Source organism: Amblyomma maculatum, chromosome 3 (assembly GCF_055883805.1).
Source record: "Amblyomma maculatum isolate TAMU_Amacu chromosome 3, ASM5588380v1, whole genome shotgun sequence".
NCBI classification, from domain to species: domain Eukaryota; kingdom Metazoa; phylum Arthropoda; class Arachnida; order Ixodida; family Ixodidae; genus Amblyomma; species Amblyomma maculatum.
Genome location: NC_139346.1, coordinates 186,109,595 through 186,128,049, shown reverse-complemented (window position 1 = coordinate 186,128,049; position 18,455 = coordinate 186,109,595). Strand labels below are relative to the sequence as shown.

Genomic DNA, 18,455 nt, shown 5'->3' with positions numbered 1-18,455 from the left:
GGTTAAACTATTTTTTTTTTTTTTTTTTTTCACTGAACTGACTTCGCGTAGATAAGCGTTCACTTTCGAAATTTCTAAAACTCGATTGGTGAAACGCTAGATTTCTCTGCAGCCGGCATGGTTGCTTGATTAGAGTAGCATGAAACGACGACATTGAGGAACGGCGAACAGGCTGCGCTTCTGTAAGCCACACTTCAACGCCTAGAATTCCGCAACACCGTTTTTGCCGCCTTCTGTGGGGCATTGAACCGCCTGTATTCTGTGGAATAGGCGGCCTTCATATGATTTCGTTTTAGGAAAATCAGTGGCATGCGTGATAACAAGGTATTAAACAAGGCTCGACTAGACCAGCTGCTTGCTTACAATTCCTTTGTGTTTTCACTCTGGTTTATTGTCGAAGCTATTAAACGCACATTCAGTTCAGTTCAGTTCAGTCGTTCAGTCGTGTCCGACTCTTCTTGACCCTATGGACCATATCACGCCACGCTTTCCGGTCTCTCACTGCCTTCCTAACATCACATAACTTCATCTGCAGCGCCTCGAGGATGCCGTCTAACCATCATGTTCGCTGCCTACCCCTTCTCCGGTGACCCTCCTTTCCCAACATCAAATCTTTCTCCAGCGACTCCTCTCTTCTCATCAGATGACCAAAGTAGCCGAGCTTTAACTTTAGAATTTGACTCTCCAATAAGCAGTCAGGGTTTATGGTCGACAATATCGACTGATTTGATCTTCTGGCAGTCCAAGGAACTCTCAAGAGTCTTCGCCAGCACCACAATTCAAACGCGTCAATTCTTCGGCGGTCAGCCTTCTTCACAGTCAAACTCTCGCATCCATACATCACAACTGCAAAGACCACAGCACGAGTTATACGGATCTTGGTTGGCAGTCTAATGTCTCTGCTCTTTACTAGCACATTACCTGGTCTAAATCTATTCTATAAAAAAAATATATCATTTTTATTTTGGGGGTAGGTGAAGTGTCGAAGCTATTCAACAAGCTTATTAACACAACTCTTTTATGTAGAAAAATCATTTGAATTGTTCTTTGCGTTTTTGGGTCAGTACAATGTCGGAGGCGTTATGCAAGCACCGACTTAGACAACTCTTTAATTGAAAACTGAAAATTTTTGTAGCGTCCTTAGTGGTTTTAGGCCATAGTACAATATGAACGTATTATGTAAGCGTCAAGTGGTACAAATTTCGTACTATCTAAAATTATGCTTGCGTGTCCTTTGTGTTTTTGCGCTACTGCAATGACGGAGGTATTAAACAAGCACTGATTAGTGCTACTTCGCAATCCATTCCCCTGTCCTTTATGTTTTTCGCGCTAGTTACAATGTCTTCGCTCTAAACCAGAGCCAGCTAGATTAGCTGCCCTTTCCGCAAAGAAAAAAAAAATATTAGTTGTGGTTTAGCTCTGGTTAACCCTATTTGAATTGCGAAAGCAGCGGCGGAAGCTTCTTTTGCCTGCTACATTATTCCCATACGTGCCTGCGTGTCGTAGGGGTAACGAGAATGCAAACGGTTCTGGCAGGCTGTTTCTGATATCCCCCTCCCGTATGAAAGGAGCGATACGAGTTGGCTGCTCTCGCCCGTGGCACAGGGGTAACGTGAATGCAAACGTCATGACAGGCTGTTTTTTTTATGAGGGACCACGAACACGGGCGTACATGGCACACAGCGACGAGTGGTTAGACCTGGCGTAGTATTGTTTTCGCAATAAAACATCTTCATGTTATCCGCGTTAATCACAATAGAGAGATTTAGCACACCGTGATCCGCCACCGCTATCCGCCACCGCACGTTTCACTGCGCATGCCCAGATCACTTTGATGCCGATAGATGGCGCCACATACTGGATGTCAGCACATAGACCTGCCGCATTGCAACCAATCAGCTTGTGTGCCCCGCCCACGAGCGGTAGAGGGTCACGGTGGCGGATCGCGGATCACGGTATGCTAAATCTCTCTAATATCAGAGCAAGTTTATACTATCTGTTTATTTTTTTCTTAAGTGACGTTTATATTGTCTCAAAGGCATACAGAATTAGAAAAAAAAAAAGTTTGCCAGTCTCCTTTTTAATATATTGGCTGGCCATTTGTGCATTTATGCTGGTTTAATGCCGGAGCTATTAAAAAAGCACGACCTAGTCCAACTCCCTTCTTCAAGATACGTCGCGTCGTGGGCGCCGAACTTTCACTGCTATGGATGCGAAACCTACAAAGTGAAGTATTAGTCTTATTCTGCGCTGCCCAGTCGATCCGACTTATTCCCGCAACCCCCCCCCCCCCCCCCCCCCCTTGCTTTTCCGCCATACCCCTCGTGATGCCTACCCCCCGCGTTTTTTCAGGGAGGTCGTATGTGGCAGAGCAGGCGAGATATGAGGGGGAGTAGCAAGCAAGTATGCGCGTTCGTAAAACAAACATGCCGCGTACGAGGCCTCTCTGGTGGCGTACGGTAAATCCGCACGCGTTGTTTCGTGGAAGTGGGCGCTATATATCAAGCGTCCGGGTATAAACACAGCGACCACCACCATGCACCGCCCCGAGAAGCTACTTGCGAGTCGAGGCCTCTCGGGACATTGGTGTGTATATACGCATATACACCCCCCCGCCCATCTTCCTACTTTCCTCTAACCCCCTGTTGTTCTCCCAGAGGAAGATACGGGAGGAGTTTCACTGGCCTCCGCGTATATACAAAGGGCAGACTCTGTTCGCCGGGCCCCCTTGGGGCGGCCTTTTGTTTGAGACTCGTCGAACACTCTTTCGGCCTCTCTACTTCATTTCCTCCCTGGTTGCCTTTTTTTTTTTTTTCATTGTTCTCTCCTTATTTGCCTCGACGCATGTGGTTCGAATTAATCCTTTCAGCGCCCATCGTCATAGCTTTGGCAACTTTGTTTAGGAAACATAAAAAAGTAGGCAGAACAAAGGGGCTGTTGTGGAAAGGGGGAGTCTTGGTCTATGTGAACACTAATGTCTGTGTTTTCCAGTGTTGCATCATGCGCTCTCTCGCTACCACCGGCGTCTTCTGCCGTGATGCATTCCCGGTTTACAGCTGTTATGATGGCCGGCGAACAACGAAAGAAGCGAGGCTTGCATCCACGGGCTGGCTGTGTAGAACGGCCTGTCTCATAATTGCTTGCTCCTCGGGCTCTCTATTTCTTTTTCACTCATTCTCTCCATTTTTTTTTTTTTTTTTTTACATTTTCTTGCTTCCCCTTTGAGCGGTGATTTGTTCCCCACCTTTCTTCTCCTCTTCGACGCCCGTCATCCACACATAGATTTTTCTAAGCACCGCGAAAAGCACTACAATACCAATCGGGCGCTTACACTTTTACGTTTTTGGTCGTCCTGGTCCATTTAACGTTATTTTAAGTTATTAAGCAGACAAGCTGACCAAAACTGGCGGGAGCTTTAAGCTCCGTCTTTAAGGATACGCCTCCACAGCGTTAATGGCTCCTGTTGGCCGACTCCACACGCGGATCATTGTTCACGAATCACGTGCACATTTGTGTTTCTCTCTTCTCACACATTCACTTTAGCACCCAGTCTCAAGCTACCGCATTATGTGAGAGTCCACTGACATAAATTTAAAGCCGTATTTTACCAAGCCGTACTAACGTGCGTACGCGGCCTATGGGAGGTGAGGGGGGGGGGGGGGGGGGGGGCTGATTTTGGATGCAAGGAGTCATTGGTTCGATTCCAGTTTAACGGGAGCTACCAGAGTTGGCAGCTCTCGTGACGTCACAGGCGTTTTCGTGACTTCACACATCCCGCGGACCAATCAGTGCCATATCACCTTCCAATTCTACCCCCTGCCAAAGGCATGCTCTAGTTTTTATTATAATTATATTTATAACCCGAATGCACTTTTCAAAAGCAGAGAAAATATGCTTTCCGGAGATATTAAGAGCACATTTATAAATCAAACGAGCGAGGCACTGTCGAAGTACGAATATCACCGATGGGGTGGGACGCCACCTTAAAGCAGCGCTCACGAGCAGATGGAATCGCAGGGGCTTGGTTAACCAACTGGCTTCAATCCTTAAGCAACCATTTAATTATTAGAATTATTAATTTATTAGCTCGTTCCGAATTCCAGTTTAGTCGGATATATTGGAAGGTAGATTAGCTAAAGTTTGACTGCTTCCACCATGAATTTTAGAAAATCATACCCATAATGGTCGGTAGTAAGCCCCAAAATCAAACACAGGCGGCGCTGCGATCACCGCTGGATGACGTCATGGCAAGGGTACGGTCCACTCCAGTGTACGACACCCTTGCCATGACGCAGCCATGACCGCCTCTTTTTTTTAGATCTTTTTTGCGTGCTATAATTTGTAACCGTGAGGATCTATGCTCCTCGGCACCGCGGTGCCAACCGCGGTGCCACCTTCATCTCCCATCACTGCACTATATCATTAAAAGCGAAAAAGGGTAGGATAGTGGGGTTAAGAATATAAATGCACGTACAACTCAAGCAGCGTGTATGTGGATTCTGAAGAGTAAGTTTTGCGTGCGATTTGCAACATGCCAGGTAAGTCCTCTGCCTACTCTTTTCGGTATCGTATGCTAGCAAGCTTATTACGCATAAATATGACGTTACAATAGAGAGATCTACTGCCAGACATTGCATTATGTGTCAATTGACCTTCCTCAGTGCGTCCGAGCGATGTGAGGCGATCGCATCTGATGTCGACGGTGCCACGGCGTGAGCCCTGCGACTTGTTAAGCGTTTCTTTTCTCTATGCTGCGTCGACGCCTGCTACGAGAATGTAGTTAAAGCACGCGGAGGCAGTTAAAGCGACCATTTTCAGCTGTTTCAAACCTTCACGACTCGACAACGTGACCCGCGTAGCACATGCGCTCAGCTTCAAAGAAGCGGCGGGTTGTCTACAGACCTTGTTCAAAGAGCTGTCCATACTACTTACTGAACTGCAGGGCGAATACAGTGGCACCGCGTACTGAGGGCCCACGTCCGTGTAGCTGTCCAAATAATATTCTTCATTATCGCCACCAAAGTTGTTATGACTGGCAAGTCAGCACTATTCACAAACGTTTTGAAAAAAAAAAAAGAAAACAATAAACGAAATACCGGCGAGGTAGGATGTGGAAATATATTGCTTTTTTTTTTTGGTGCAGTTTTTTATATATGAAAAAAAAAAGTACGTTAAAAAACTTTTTTCTAGTATTATCCCCAAATTTCTGGCTGAGGGAAAAAGGGCACGGTATGGGCTCTTTATGCATAACGCTCTCGTGAGTCGTGACATATGCTGTGCACTATTCGGCTGTCTTGGTTTGTTTTTTTCTTCTGCTTATTATGCCTTGTCTTGTAACAGTGACACCGAAAGATGGTCATAACTTATCAGCTTCCATTTTGTGTTCTACAGAAATCTATAGCGACAGATAAGAAACATTTACGCCTATACTAACGTGGCAATACGTGTAGTTAAAAAGCATGGCTACAGCATACTCAACTGAAACCAACATGTCGAGCGAATGGGAACCTTATTTGTGTATGCCACCCAATGCTCAAACCGCACCCACTGTGATCGCAGAGACAGGATTTTGCAAGCCTTATTATGTATTGTAGATGGTGCATGACAATAACACAAGAGCACTGAGCCTATGCTTCTCGCTCATTCGCACGCCTGCAACAATATTTGTTATAGAAGCCGAGACTCAACGACACCCATGATACATTATAGACGAAATGAGGAAGCAGGCCCGACTAGCCCTTGTTCAATGATTGATTTTGTTTACTTCGTATTAGCCCTCGAAACTGCCTAAAAATATTTCCCAAGACCCTATCGACATGTACACTGTCTTACTTTACCTCCTGTGTTAGCGCAAATTAATATATACAGGTTTTATTTTCTCTCAAACGATTGCGGATTGGAACGCCCTACCAATCAACTCGCCGTTCTTTTATTCGCCCACCAAATGAAATGTGACGTGCTCTACTGTACTTTGGCATTGCGTGATGCATTATTCTTGTCTTGAGAATTGTATAAAATTTATTATATTGACCTTGGACATGGTATGGCTGCACTATTTTTAAACCAAACAAACTTGCATGACAGTCCCCGTATTGGTCTCGCAGGTAGCACAGCCGTGCGACTGTTTTCTCCGCACCACTCGTAAAACTACTTGCGAAGCGGCGATCACGTTATCTATATGCTGATGTCAAATGTTCCATATCGTTGCGGCGCAGCAGCCAGCCTTACAGACGTAGCGGTCCTTCGCGTCCACATGCTCAGAAGTTAAGAAGCCGGTAGCGGCGGACTAACATATATAGCATGCCTCGGTGAGGCGCCATTTTCCATCTCGGTTGCGGTGGCAGTATTCTAAGCATGACGTGCATTGTGTTACCGTTACCGTAACACGTGGAAGATTAATTAGCAGGCAACGCCAATCGAGACATGCACCTTAACAAGTAGAAATTAAATACTGCGAGCATAACTTTCTGCAGTGTGTTGCTTCCAAAGAATGCCACACTTTTCGACCAGTGGCTATGGGCTTAAACGAAAAAAAAAAAAAATGTTTCCGATTCATCGTAACTAGCCGGCTAAGAAAAAAGTAAAGACAGAGCACCACCAGTGATGCGCTAATCATGGCTCCTGCAAAACGAGGAGTAACTTTTGCGCGCAGCTGGGATGATTCAGTTAGCCATACTGAACATCTTTTCAAACAGCATTACTGACATTTTTTGAACCTAGGAAATGCGTAATATTAGCCACGGATGGATGGATGGATGGATGGATGGATGGATGGATGGATGGATGGATGGATGGATGGATGGATGGATGGATGGATGGATGGATGGATGGATGGACGGATGGACGGACGGACGGACGGACGGACGGACGGACGGACGGACGGACGGACGGACGGACGAACGGACGGACGGACGAACGGACGGACGGACGGACGGACGGACGGACGGACGGACGGACGGACGGACGGACGGACGGACGGACGGACGGACGGATGGATGGATGGATGGATGGATGGATGGAATATAGGAGCGTCCCCTTTGAAACGGGGTGGTAGCAGTAGCTATCATGCTCATTTTCATGCTATCAGCCACGAGATCAAGCAGAGCCGCCACCATGCGGCGCAGGGGCGAAACATACTATGGACGCGACCTCGCGTCGTCTCCTAGCCAGCAGTGTTTACGTATGGCCTGCCATCTGCTGTTTGTCTCGCGATTGCGTTGCTCTTTCATTTACCTGCTTTCTCCTAATAAAATTAATTCAAGAAGGCCATCATCCCACGCTAAAATGAAGCAATAATTGTTCTTGTCGAGCCTCAGGTTCGATAATGGCATCTTCCATCGGTCTTCGGCACTTGAGATTCTTTGCTTCGCGGCATCTAAAAGACAGCGATGACGTCATTAAGCGCCATGTTAGAGCAAAACGAACAGGTCAGCGACGACTATTCAATTTAATGCAACCGCCAAGAAATTGAGCATGTAATTTCTGACCATTGAACTCTGGAATTCGCTGCCTGGAAACGTCCGCTCGCTACCCATTGGAGAATTTTTGACGGCCATTGCTTCCTATAGTGCCATATTTTATTTTCTTTGATTTTATATGTTTGTATTTTCTTGATACACTTTTCTTTGTTTGCCCACTCCTGCCATAGCCTCATCGAGGCTGCAGTATGTACAAATAAAAACAAACAAATAAATAAAAAATTACAGTGTTGACCTCCAAAGTGAGATGAGGGCTACACCCAAAATTTGGCGCCCTGGAACTCCAAAATTTGAACTCGTCAAAATTTAACCAAAATTGATGCCTAACCTGATTCCTCGGAAATTTGGCCTCCCTGGACTCGCGAAATTTGACTTCGTCCTAATTGGACCAAAATTGGTGTATAATTTCATTTGAGTTAGGACCACTAAGTGGTGACTTCCAAATTTGGATGGGGCACCCACAAAATTTGGTCCATTGACTCCAAAAATTGGACTTCGCCGGAATAGGAGCAGTAGAAATGTTAACTAAGCAACGGTACTAAGCAACGGTACTAAGCAACGGTACTAAGCAACGGTACTAAGCAACGGAACTATGAAACGCAGAACTCATTACGGAACTACAGGCACGAAACTTGCAATGCTTCCGCATTTCTGCACGTAAGCACCCTTGTAACTGTTTTTTTTTTTTTTTTTTACGAATGGAACGGGCGTCAGCTGAGAAGTCATTGGTGAAGTGCATCCCTTAATTCATGTAGTTGGGATGCACATTTTACACTCTGTTTCACAAGTTGTTTGCAGCACTAAGAAAAGTAAGGGCAACCAGGGTCAGTCGGGATGACACTCGCAACATTACTGTGTTCTTCTTACCGCATCCTTGAACCGTGGTCGAAAGGCGCACGAACATAATATTTCTACGCGCGTAGAAACATAATGTTCCCTGCCTCCACCTCTACTGAGTTGCCCCTGCATCCACACCTCTCCAGAGGAGGCAGGTAAAGATAAAGTTGTGATCCATCATATTTATTGACAGTACCATTAAAGCAGAGTGTTAGATGTCGCAAGCTCAAGCGTCATGGGTGTATTGTTGACTCTGGTGTGCTTATAGGTTCATAAAATCGTTGACAAATGAGACGGTACATTTGGGGCTCAGCGCTTTTTGTGTACAAAGTCAAGTCCACCTTGCTCATGTCGGCGAAGGTGTGTGCTGGCAGAGATTTTGTTTTCCTTACTGTTGTTCAAAAAAAACTTTTTTTTTTTAGTTCTGTCATTTTTTTCGCCCTTTGGAAGGGAGGAACATTTTACGATCTTCCACCGAGGCGGAATAAACAACCTGCCTCTCATTTGTTTATAAATTCGTGCTGTCTTCACTTTCTAAACCCGAGACTGTTCCTCTCTCCTTCGCGGTTAGGCGTACGTGTATACGTATATAAATACAGTTCGTGTAACCTCAGGCCGCACTCCATAGACCCGCGCACTACCGCGGTATTTATACACACGTGTGGTCTCTTCCCTTGCTTTTCTTTTTTGCTCAGTTGACTCTACTCTGCCTGTTAACAGGGGCCCGGACTCTTTCCATGCTCCGGCGTCTTCTTTCCGACAGTTCGTTTATTTGGAGGCGCTGATTTCCTCGTCTGTTTGCTGTCGGAAGAGGCATCGGAAAAACATGTGCGTATTTAACAAGGCGCATATTAAGATTTCTCTCCCGAACCTCTTGTTTTCTCCCTGTCCAACAAAAAAAGTCGAGGGCTTCAACACTGCTCAAAGCCGCTGAGTGAGGAAGATTTGCGATCTCCGATGACCCAGATCAACTGACGCGAAAGTTATTGCGCGCGTCGCATAAAGGCAGCAGACGCTATAGATCCGCATCATTTTTCATGACCGCTTCGCGGGCGGATGGAGCACACCGGCCCGCGAAGCCATTTATAACGACGCCGCTGCCTCAGAACGCGGTCTTTGTCTCGTCTGTCCGCACGGGGTTGTGAGACTGAATATCATATAAGGCCTGCGGAGCTTGCACAGTCTTGTGCACAGTGTATACATGCTTGAGCACGGGCCCACACATGTTGCAAACTTCGTCGCCCTGCTCTCGTTGCGTTTTGCTTACTAAGAAACCGATTTGATTAATTGCTGCCACGAAGCAACCGTGTGAAAACAGGAAGAAGGAAGTAGGTATACGAACACTATATGGCCACCCATGGTCTGGTGCGTAGCATGCGCTGTGCCTTTGAGTAACGTGTTGAATTAAAAGTGCTAATGTGACCTTTTATGATTCTAGCCGAATCATATACCACCCCAACATATCCAGCCTATTATCGTGCATGAGAGTGTGTGGATTGCAATCCACACTCACATTTGAGTACTTTGAGTACGTATACGTACTTAAAGTACTCAAACTATAGTTTATCTAACCGTTGCAACGCCCAGGAGTAGTCTGGAATACCTACGACATGTGACCACCTGTGCTTAAATAGCAGATATTACAGCTCTATTACGTATGCTCTGGAGTCTCGACTATCAGTGACGGCTCTAGAGCATCTCCAACACCTCAGCGGCCTTTATATGGTTCTGGAAGAAACAGAATAGCGTATACGTTTGCATGCAATAATCTCAAAGGTGAACCTGGATACGAGTTGGACCAACCTCAGTCAAAAGGGAGGAAAAGAATATTAAGTAACAGTAACGGAGAAAGGGAGAGGGGGGGAGGGTGTAAATAGAACAGCAACGAGATAACGCGAACATGCTGACTCCGGAGTCCGTACAAGCAGCAGCAGACAGGCGGAGGCCGGGATCGACCGTGACGTACGAGCGGCCGCAGCTTGTTCGTTCTGCTCCCGGCCGTTCCAGTTGACGCTTTCCTCACTCGTCGGCGCCCGGAAAAGAGGTATCATACTCTCTTGCGCGCTCGATCCTACCCCCGGCTTCTTCCTTACTGCCCACCCTTCTTCAAAGCCCTCCCCTCGCTTACATCGGCCCCTCCCTTTAGAAAAGGGAGAAAGGAAAATAACGCACTTTGTGTAGTAGACATATACAAATGCGAGCTTCTCCTACCCAGCAGCAACAGCAGCAGTCGATCCCGAAGCAGACGACGGGCAGGCGCGTGAACGCAGACGAAGGAACAGGCGGACAGACGACAGGAGTGCCTGGGAGGCGATGACAGTGGCGGCTAACGGAAACGGAACCAAGCGGACAAGATGGATTGCCACGGTTCACTCTCGTTGCCGCGAGTCTTATACGATGTTTCTCTCGTGTTTTTATTCTTTTTGAACAAGTTGTACGGGATGAGAACGCGAAGGGAGGAGCCTTGTTTGCGCGCGCAAATTTTCTTCTGCGAAGCAAAGAAAACGTTGCGTGGCAGCGTTTGTGCGAGAAACGTCTGAACTGTATTGCCGAGAAAAGGAATGCGCTCGTCTTTCAAATGCCTCATTTCTTTCTTTTTTCCTTTTTTTTTTTTTGCTTTTTCAACGGTGAGAAAACATGTCAAACGTCACGCAAGTAGCGTCTATAGAGACAGCTTGGGCTTGCAAGTTATGCTTATCCAGCATCACTTGTTTGGAAATGCACGCCCTCCACCTGACGGCCTTGGCAGTGAGATAGAGATTATTGAATTGAACGAATGTGCGTTTGACGTCGTGTTCAACAAGTCTAATATAAATGACATCTGAATATAAGAAAAAGAAAAAAGAAACACACCGCCGCGGTGGCTCAGCGATCAGGGCGCACGACTGCTGAACCCAAGGACGCGGGATCGAATCCCGGCTAGGCGGCCACTTTCCGATGGAGACGAAAAGCAATGCGCCCATGTTCTGTGCACATTGCACGTTAGATAATCCCTGGTGGTCGGAATATCCAGAGCTGTCCACTATGGCGTCTCTCATAGGCTGTGTGGGACGTTAACCACCAAAAGCCAAACCAATCCTTTAAAAAAAGAAGACAGTAGAGCAATTAACGCCTCGTAAACAATAACTTAAGGGGGAAAAAAACTAAAGGACGTTAGCGTCACTCACGAAAATCATGCTGTTGTTATTCTAGAAGTGGCAAGCTTTAAACCTTTTGTTTTCCACAGGAGAGTTATTGCACATGCAAATATCACGAATCTCGCGGCATATACGGAACCAACACAAGGTCTTTTTGCTCACAATATCGTAAGCTAAGGCTCGTTCGGAATGCAAAGGACGCATTCATTGCTGAGGTATATGAAGCATATTTCTAGCCGCTCAGTTCAAAAGCATGTCGCTGAGAACTATTGACTCCGTGACCGGTATTGGGAGTTGAGGACAGTGAGGAACAGCACGCCTCAGGGATGCGGAAACAGAAAACTCTAAGGGCGATTACGATGCTCCAAAGCGCGAAATTTGAGCGCAGTTATTTCAGCGTTCTTGCGATATATACTGAGGCGAATAATTTGAGAGGTTCTTGTAGCTACAAGTGGGCTGCTACAAAGCATTCTATTTTTCTCACCAGCCAAATATAATTTCTCATAAGAAGAGGAAGAAAACGAGCGAACTGGGCAGAACACGAGGCTCTTCTTTCTCTCTTGATAAATTATCTTTGGCTCGTGTCGTGGCCCTCTCGTGGCTCATGGCTCTCTTTCGCTCGGTTTCGCTCGGATTCGCTCGGTTTCGCTCGGTTTCACCGACAACGCCGCGGCCCAATCGCCGAACGGGCTCAAAGAGCTGCGCTCTAAAATTTACCTGACGTCATCATAATTTGCTTGTGAATGTATTTAAGTTCTCAGCCTTTTCGAGCCGATACATGCGCCGTTCTCAGTGGAATATACTTTTTGTCATCAGAACTCAGTAATAAATCGACACGGGGCGACTTCAGTTTGTCCTGGGCATCTTTATAGTACTCAAGCAAGCGTGCGACACAAGAGATACAAGAAAGTTGTAACCACTCTTGGCGTTCACTCCATTGACTTATATAGGGCAATTGGCTTATAGATCTCGAATAAGTGCTGCCTGTGCAAGACTAAGCAATGAAGGATTAGAGTGAAGTATTCCGAAGGGAAAATCCACCAGACAACTCAAAGCAAGATGATAACTCAATGTGGCTTAGAGAAATAGTTGCTTTCGCATGATAAAGGTAACTACGTGGAAATTTGATGTGGACCAAAGAAGAAAAAAAAAATGTTGCACATATAGGAACAATTTTGGTTACTTCTTGAACTTAACTCAAAATGGACTTTAAAGTTAGGTGATAAAGAAACCTTAAGTATTTGTGAATCTAAATTATGGACTTAAGCTGGCGTTAAGCGGCGCCAGCTGCAATATAGTGTCATAACAGCTGGGTCGAAGTCGTAATGGCAAGGCGCCAGCGATAGAGATGAATGTTTCTCACGTAACGTTATGAAGACGATGCTCGTATGACGAGTTGCAAGGTAACTTTTGTTTCTGCAAGGTGATGCTCGTGTTTTCTGAACCTGAGCCACGTCTTCCTCGAGTATATCTACGTAATACTGCTACTCGTCATACTTATGTCGGCGTGAAAACGTGCAGCGATTCAGGACAACGCATGGTTTGTACCCTTGCACGCCCTATCGCACGCATGAAATAATTTTTTTTTCTTTTCAAACACTGGAGGACTGCTAGGAAGTCGAGCGTTTTGCTGGGCCAGCTACTGCATCTTGCAGAAACACCAAGACAAACAAATGCACATGAGCAAGCTTGGGATCATACCAGAATAGAAGTCTGAAGGAGGGGTTAGGGGAAGCTCAAATAATTTTTGGTACTCATCAGCGTAAAAAGTAGTCAAGAATAAATGAGGGGCCTTAAGAAAAACAAGGGGGAGTGCCAACCAGCAAAAGGGGAAATCACTACGCACGAGAGGGACATGTGTGGAAAAGCTCTCGTCCTTGTCATTGTATTGTGTTGTTTAAGTTCGCGCTTCATTCTGTAAAGAGGGTACAATATGCTTCAAGCCCATACGGCCAAATTAGCACCATCAAGTATTTACTATGATGACACTTTCGGCTATTTGTGACACAAACAGGTGTGGAAGTAGGCTCGAGCATTTTATAGCAGCTCAGGGAATAATGACGTTTTGGAGCAGCTTTGAGTAACAAAACGAGTTTTGGAGCGCTATATAATTACGTTTTGGACCATGTTTGCAGAGTCAGACGCTTTTAATAATGGCGATTGTTTATTTATGGGATACAAAAAAAATCAATTTGATTCATTTTTAGCCTACGTTCAATGATTTGCTGAATACACACGCATATCTCGAAAATAGCCAAAACTATTCAAATAATTAAAATAGCTGACCTGAGCGACAATGTCGAACAGGCTGGCGGTAATTGCGCTCCATCCTTCAGCCGCGGATAGTGTACCACGCGCAATTCCAGCGCCTCACCCGTCGACAATGGGACTCCCTTGAAGCTATCAATCATGAAGGTATGCGCGCTATAACCTATATTAATCGTCTTAGTATACATTGGATTCGCGGCCATGCTCGCGATCTACATAATATCCGTGCGGATACAATGGCACACCTTGACACATCAGACATCCCGCCACCTTCCCCTCTTCCCCCAGATCTGTTCCTGTCTCATGTTCCCGAGAAAGAATCTTTGCGCCAGCGAACGCTCTAATTCCTCCGTGTTCGTACCCTCTCCCCCGTAATCTCACTGGGAGGAGTAGGTATCTGTGCGCCGGATTCAGGCAGGAGCGGCTCTGACCCCTTCTGTGCGCCATCGGTGGCGTGCCGAAAGCTTTCAAGTGACCGACAACAAGTGCCCGCATTGTGGTGCTTCACCGGAACTGTGCGATGTGAAACATCTGCTGTGGACCTGCCCAGCCACGGCATCCGTGAGAATGTGCTACCTACGGAAAGTAGGCTTGCGGTGGGATCTTGACTGTGACTATAAGTGGACGCTAGACAATCAGTATATCGGCAACATGCGATTATTTAAGTGAGACCTGTTTACACTCCTTCTTCTAACTTTCTCCACTCCCCTTTCAATATGCTTGATGGCAAACTTCTCGAATAAAAAAAAAAAAAAAAAAAGAAACGGTTATCCTTGTCCTCTTTCGGCAGTTGTCGAAGGCTGAAATACTCCGCGCCAAGTAACGTGAACAGCGGACGAGAAGACTGCGACAACGTTGCCTGCATCTACCACCTACCGAGATTATAACTACGCAAAACTAGCGCTTTCTCATGCTTTAATAACTTTAAACAATTTAAGCCACTTCAATTTCAACGAGCGTTAAAGGCCCCGTCCTGCAAAAAAAAAAAAAAAATGCGTCGTTGTGCGCGTTGTGAGCGAGAAACCACGGACATGGCTTTGGCAGGCGGTAGCTGGCAAGTGATGTACAGTGGTATTCAAAAGTTCCCAGGCCACGGAGTCTGCTTCTGAGTAATATAACCAAGCAGCTACGACGACCCCAAATTTCATAGATCTGTCCAGGGTAGACAAGCATTATTCTAATCTCTGAGATAATTAATAGCTTTAATGCGATCTCAAGTGCCAGATAATTCCGACCAGAAGCAGAACCTGTGGCCTGGGAACTTTTGACTACCCCTGTACATATGGTCGAGCACTGATTCGCCGATTGGTTGTGTGACGCGTATAGTACCACACGATAGCATAGAGGTGGAAAGAGCTGATAACTCATGCAGATTGCTCGTTTGAGGTGGGAGGTTTGTAGAGGAATCAATCTTTCAGAACACTCGGATGCTTATAGTCTACTGCCAATTGGCCAGAAGCTTGATAACGGTGTAACCTATGACTGTATGCTAATAATGATATGTGAGACGTTAGAGGCACAAATTAAGGCTTTGGTAATTAAAAAAAAAAAGCAGAAACTACACGTTCGTGAAAAAAACAAAACAACAACCGCAATGGGAGCCGCACGGGCCAGGACATTTTACGCTATCAAGCCATTTCATTAAAGACGGAAGTTGAGTGTACTCCCCCCCACCCCCATTACTATTATTTTTTTTTTTACAGCGATAACTTCGTCGGAGTGTTTAATAAAATCTGCTTACCGAAATTTTTCTTCATTTTCTTTAGCTTAGCTCAGTCCCAATATTCTGCAAGGGGCAAGCTTGTATAGGGGCCATGCAAGCACCCAGGCTTTTTTTTTTTTTTTTTTTTTTTTTTTTTTTCAATGTCCGCAACAGGGTGGGCTTTACCGGAAAGGAAGCCGGGAGTCCCTGCGCCCGTTAAGGTAAACAAGCTACTTTTTCCCTCAGCCTGCAGGCGCGATCGCGCAGCAAGTCTGACTGCGGAGATCTAGACTAATCGCTCACAGGAAGGTAAACAGTGTGCAGTCACCCGACACCGAGCTTGGGCGAAGCCCACACTGGAGACCTTAGGGACGCGGTGGAAGACGCGAGCAGGTCCAGACGAATGAAGAGATGAGGGGGAGAAAGAAGAAATAACTGAAAAAAGAAGAAACTGATAGTTACAAATCAAGAGGCCAATTTGCTTTTCTGTCTTGCCTTTCCTGTTTAGAGGCTCCATGTTCTCTCTTTCGCCTTGTTTCTTTTTTTTTTTTTTTTTTTTTTTTTTTTTTTTTTTTTTTTGTCAAGCCAGTTTGACGGTAAGGATCGGGGAGGAGGTTTGAAGAAAGGATAGGCGCGGTAACTGTCTTGAGGCTTTCCAACGCATTTTGAAAAATTGCCCGCTCGTCTCCTTGGACATGCGCAGCTGCCGCGTGCCTAGGATGTCTAGGCTTCCTACTACGGTGCAGATCTCGGCGCCCCATGCTTCGGGTTCAAGTAATTACATCTGGAGACATGGCATATGTGTATAAAGATGGCAAAGGCAAAAAGTGGCATATTGCTGACGACAGGCGGACGTGTGAAACAGAGAAGAGCGGTTGCTGAGTTCGCCGTTAAGCCACACGTTATGGCACTTCGTGTAAATGCATGGTCGGAATTGGGTGTGTCTGAGGTTTTGAGTGACGCGGGCAAAATTGCTCGCGTCGGAGGGACGGAGGAGCAGGACTGGGCTGGCTCTGTGAGCGAACTTCATTGAGATGAGTGAAATGCTACAATGAAGCACTCAGACTTGCCCTCCGCCTAACAGTTTAAAGTGTCGCGCCTAAATTGGTAGAGCTATGGATAATGTTTCGTTTTTTCTGTCCGGGAAAACTGAACAGTTTCCGAATTCCTTTTTTTTTTTTCTAATAACATGTCATAGTGAAATAGCTATCCCCTCATCTTGCGTGGGAAGTAAGCTAATGGAAGAATTTCGCCCTTACAGTAATAAATATTAAAGTTTCGATATCATTATGATGCAATCATGATGAGCAATCAGAAATTAGTAAAAAAAAAGTAACATATCTATTAGTCTTGCGCCCTACATGCCGACATTATGAATTCTTTATTTGTTTTTGCATCAGGTTTTTTTTTTTTTTAAATCATTCTGACAACATAAAATCTTGATGAATGTTTTATTAATATTTTTCCGATCAGGCTGACATCATTATTTTTATGATCATTTTGCATGAACTTTTCTGATGTAAAAAAATGTCAGCAGAAGCTATATATATATATATATATATATATATATATATATATCAGGGCTCCTGCCGAAACGTCGCCCCAACAAATAAACTTTGAAACAGTATGAAGCAATTTTTCACTTATATATATATATATATATATATATATATATATATATATATATATATATATATATATATATATATATATATATATATATATATATATATATTATGAAAAAAGTGCATGCAAAAATGCAAATATATATATATATATATACCCCAGGTGGTCGAAATTTCTGGAGTCCTCCACTACGGCGTCTCTCATAGCCTGAGTTGCTTTGGGACGTTAAACCCCACAAATCAAACCACAAACCAAATATAACTTCAATTGCTCGTTCAGTAATGATGTAGATCAACTAACAGACCTCGGCAGTTAAATCTTTCGATTATTATAGTCTACAGACTATATACATGACGCCAGAAGTTCACCCCAACACTTGCCTATAGGGGCCTTCCGTTGGGAATATATAAGCACAAGTGAGGGATATGTCATAAGTTCGGATCTGAGAACTGCATCGGTGTCGCATGTATTTCGACTGACTGTAGTACCCAATTATTGACGCTGTTGTTTCCGAGGGTTGATGGAAGCTGATTGCTAAATGGCTGGTTTAGTCCTGGTATTTACCAAGTAAGTATGTGAGGAAGTTAACAATATGGGCATTAACGCTGCATTGATGTGAGCATTACTGCAGCATTTCAGTGATCTTAAAACGACAAAGCTAGGAATGTCGTTCGATACATTTTTTTCCCTTCACTGAACCGCTAGTTAAAATCTATGTAAACCACGAAATTCATCCAATTTTTTAAATCATATATATATCACAATTTAATCAGAATGTCATCAAAAACGCACTCATTATAATATGTCTGTCAGGTAGGAGGTGGCCATTTTTATCAACAGTACATCAGAAACTGAACTCAGAAATCAAGAGAAATACCTGATGAGTGCATAAAATGGCAGATTTTAAATAAAAAACTCAGTCACTCACACATTCACACATTTTTGTAAGGGCGCGCGCGCGCACTCAGGGAAGAGTTTCTGCAGGTAGAAGTTCACATAAAAACGAGTGGTATGATTGAACAATCAAGCGCAGAGGGACACAGGGAGTACTCCGGGGTCTCTTAAGGTTCTGCAACAGCGAAATTAAAACAAAAATAGGTGAAGATTTAACCCCGCTAAATCTAAGTAACCAAATTGAAAAGGCCTGGTATAGCTTGGCTATATGCTTGATGGCAATCACTGATCTTTCCTCACTGACGTGTCGTACTGATGTTCGTCTCTGTGCGGCAGCCTCTTGGCGAAATACGTCCACTGGATGATCGAATTAGGCCTGTACCGCGTCGTACGGAAAGGGAGCTTATAACAGAAGAGGAAAGAGAGAAGAGCCGCCATAAAGGAAGGCTCGGCGGTAATTTTGACCACCTGAGGTTTTGAAGCGAAAAGCTTCAGGGGGCCTCCGTTACCGGC

General features: G+C 45.1%; 1 protein-coding gene across 1 annotated transcript in view; it reads left to right on the top strand.

The window, feature by feature from the left end:
* LOC146197165 (T-box transcription factor TBX1-like) overlaps positions 1-18,455 on the top strand; it is a 101,974-nt gene that overhangs the window by 13,132 nt on the left and 70,387 nt on the right. The gene's annotated exons all lie outside the window — the stretch shown is intronic.